The following is a 3,372-nucleotide window of genomic DNA, read 5'->3' as shown; positions in this document are numbered from 1 at the left end:
CGAAATCCTAATTCCTATCAATAATTGCAAAGCCTTAAATATCATCTCAACTAAACCTATCTAAACCTATCTCTTATCATTCCTTCCTTGTTTAATTCCCATTCATAGTGACTTAAGTCTTTCAGACTTACCAAACTCATTCTCTCAAAGGAACTTTAATGTTATGCCTTCTAACCTTTTTATCTCACATAGAGAATCTCCCATGAGGACCCAATCTATGCACATGTTAAATCAATTGTTTATGTCATTACATTCCATATTTCTTCATAGTGTTTACTTCTATTTTTACTCATTTCTGTTGTCAATCTCTCTCTTACTAGAGTATAAGTTGGTGAAAGTCAGATATTGCTGCCTTGTTCACAGCTATATCCCAAGTGCCTAGACAATTTGTATGATAAAGTAATTAACTGCTTGAATTAATTAGTAAAGTTTAAAGAAATTATAACTCTCCCACTCAATGTATAAGTTCATAAGTTGGGCCACAGAAAGCAAGGCATCTGAAATTTGATAGACTACATGAAAATCAATATATTTTATTACCATCCTCCAAGGATCACAACACAAACCTGAGGATGATACCTAAATCTACCTTTCATGTAACCCCTCTAATTCTGAATCCTATTAAAACTTCTCTACCTTCATTTTCCCGAACATTAAAAAATTTGCATAAGATGATCTTGAATGTAGAGGTTAAAAGTGTGTCTTTCTAGAGCCTGTACTACATCATTTTCTTTTGTAATTCATTCTTCACACTAAACAGCATGATCTTTGAAAATATGCAAATGCAATATCATTCACATGACTAATTCCTTTTGATGGATAACATCCAAAATCATTACCTTATTTTTAGAGTGTTTGTACAATCTGGCTTTTTACCCTCCAGACACACTGAGCTTTCTGTTCCTGGAATGTGCCTTGCCTTTTCTCTTAGTTTAGGCCTACACATATGCTATCCTTTAGCTTGAAATACTCCTCAGTCTTATCTCTTTTCCTTATTTAACATTCAAACTTCAATAAAATGTTACTTTCCTCAAAAGCCTTTCCTTCCCCTCCATATAGGTTCAAAATCAAATTTACACTTCTTGTGCCTTCCTTCATTGCATTCACCACACTTCATTTTTATTCCAAAATAGAGAATAGAAGATAAGTATATATTATTTAGTGTTAGATTCCTCATACAGTGCCTGTCACAGAGCAGGTGCTCAATAATCATTAAAATAAAAATATTTAATAGCATATTTGGAGTCTAATCTGTCAGGTCTAGGTATATGATCCAGGACCCTTCATAAGTTTGCATCTTATTTCACATTGTTTTGTCATTTGAAAAAAAGTCTTTGTACTTGTTTCTTTCATATACTTTCTTCCAAAAAAACTGGAAATAAAAACAAAAATAAAAATAACATCAGATATTTGAAACTAACATTTTTCTTCTCATCAAATTATCTCTCCTACATCTTTAATTTTGCAGTTCAGAAAGATCATCTCAGAAAACAACCAATCAAATGTCATTTTTATTATACTTTCTTATTTTTGTTTTAATTTTACAATTAATGCGGAGTCAAAATAGAAGTATTATGAAACCAGTGATCTTATCAGCTTTTATTTGTAACAGTTCTGTATCGTATGTGAGCAATGTCTGGCACATCATATGTATTAAGCAAATATCTCTTTTCTTTCTTTCTTTTTTCTTTCTCTTTCTTTCTTTCCCTTTCTTTTCCCCTTCCCTCCCCCTTTCCCTTCTCCCTCCCTTCACCTCTCCCCTCTGTCCATCCCTCTGCCTGCCTGCCTGCCTGCTTTCCTTCCTTCCTTCCTTCCTTCCTTCCTTCCTTCCTTCCTTCCTTCCTTCCTTCCTTCCTTCCTTCCTTCCTTCCTTCCTTCCTGTACCAGAGTTTGAATTCAGAGCCTTGGCTCACAGCTGCAGCTCTATCACTTGAGATATATACTAGCCTGCCATTTTGCTGGTTAATCAGAGATGGAGTCTCTCATACATTTCTTCTAGGGTTGGACATGAACTGCAATTTTCTAGATTTTAGCCTCCCAATTCGCTAGGATTATAGGTACAACATTCCTGTTCCTGACTTGTTATGTGGATTTTCTTCCTTTACTATCATTGGCCTGCAGTCGAGAAGACTGACAGATTTTTGTTTGTGCTTGAGATTCTTTTGGATATTACACTTTCATATTCCTACAAATTTATTTCTGTGCATCAGAATGAAACACTAGATTGGAGGAATCAAAATATTCTCTCTGGGCTGATTAAAAATATTCTACCTCTCTAGTCACTATACTTCATTCCTATCAAACCAGAACCATTTGCCTTTGATTGTATAATCCATGCTGAAATTCAGTATTGATTGTTTAGACCTTTACAGTAGTTGAACATACTAGCTTTGTTGCATGTGTCAATAGAGATTGTTCATCTTGTTTTCACCAAAGACAAACTGCACTTCAAATTAATATTTGTACTTATTAGGACACCCAATATATGATGTGCCAGAATTTTGCATATTCAGTGAATGCCTTTTATTCATGATCAACTCACTTATTACAGTGTGATAATACACTGTTCGAAAGAAAGGGGGGGCAGGGAGTGTAGTTGTGGAGATGGGAGTGAAGGGATGGTAGGGGGAAAACATGTAATTGTAACTCCTCTGTACAGTATTTTCACAATAAAAATCTTATTTTTAAAAAAGAATACAAAAAAAAGAAAATACTGGTGGTCAAAGATCGTGGAAGATTTGGTGACTGTAATGAATTCATTTATTCATGTCACTTTCTGTAATCTTGTATAATCTGGTGAGGCAATATTTTTTTCACATTCAGTTCTACTTCATCTCTTTTCTTGAAACAAAAAGATAGACATGGCTAAATACTAGAAAAACTGCTTAGCTGTCCTCTTAAATTATTTCTTACAATGTTAAGCAACAGTAAATAGGTAAATATGTGTGCTTTATTATATGTAAAAGGATAGATAGGATATTAAAATGTACCTACATTGTATTTGGGTTTTTAAGTTCCTTGTTTATACTATTGTCTAGAGACTGTGTTGACAGCATTCTAGATATGACAAGGTTTCAAAATATAAGTGTGTCTACATGTAATTCATTAATTAAACTATAATAAACTTGGTTTTGAATATCAAGATTTTTTTAATTGTGAAAATACTGTACAGAGGGGTTACAATTACATGAGCAAGATAATGAGTACATTTCTTATCAAGCATTGTAGCCTCCTCCTTTATTTCACCTTCCCATCTTTCCCCCGACACCCCCCCCCCACCCAATCCTCCCCACCCCCCATCCCCCCCACCAAAGTTGTGAAGTTCGTTTTCGACATAACAACTTGTATATCTCATTGTTGCAATGGGTTCAC

This window comes from Dipodomys spectabilis, unplaced genomic scaffold (genome assembly GCF_019054845.1).
Source record: "Dipodomys spectabilis isolate Male_0828 unplaced genomic scaffold, ASM1905484v1 ptg000356l, whole genome shotgun sequence".
NCBI lineage: Eukaryota > Metazoa > Chordata > Mammalia > Rodentia > Heteromyidae > Dipodomys > Dipodomys spectabilis.
The sequence above is the reverse complement of the archived record's forward strand: the minus strand, read 5'-3'. Positions refer to the sequence as shown.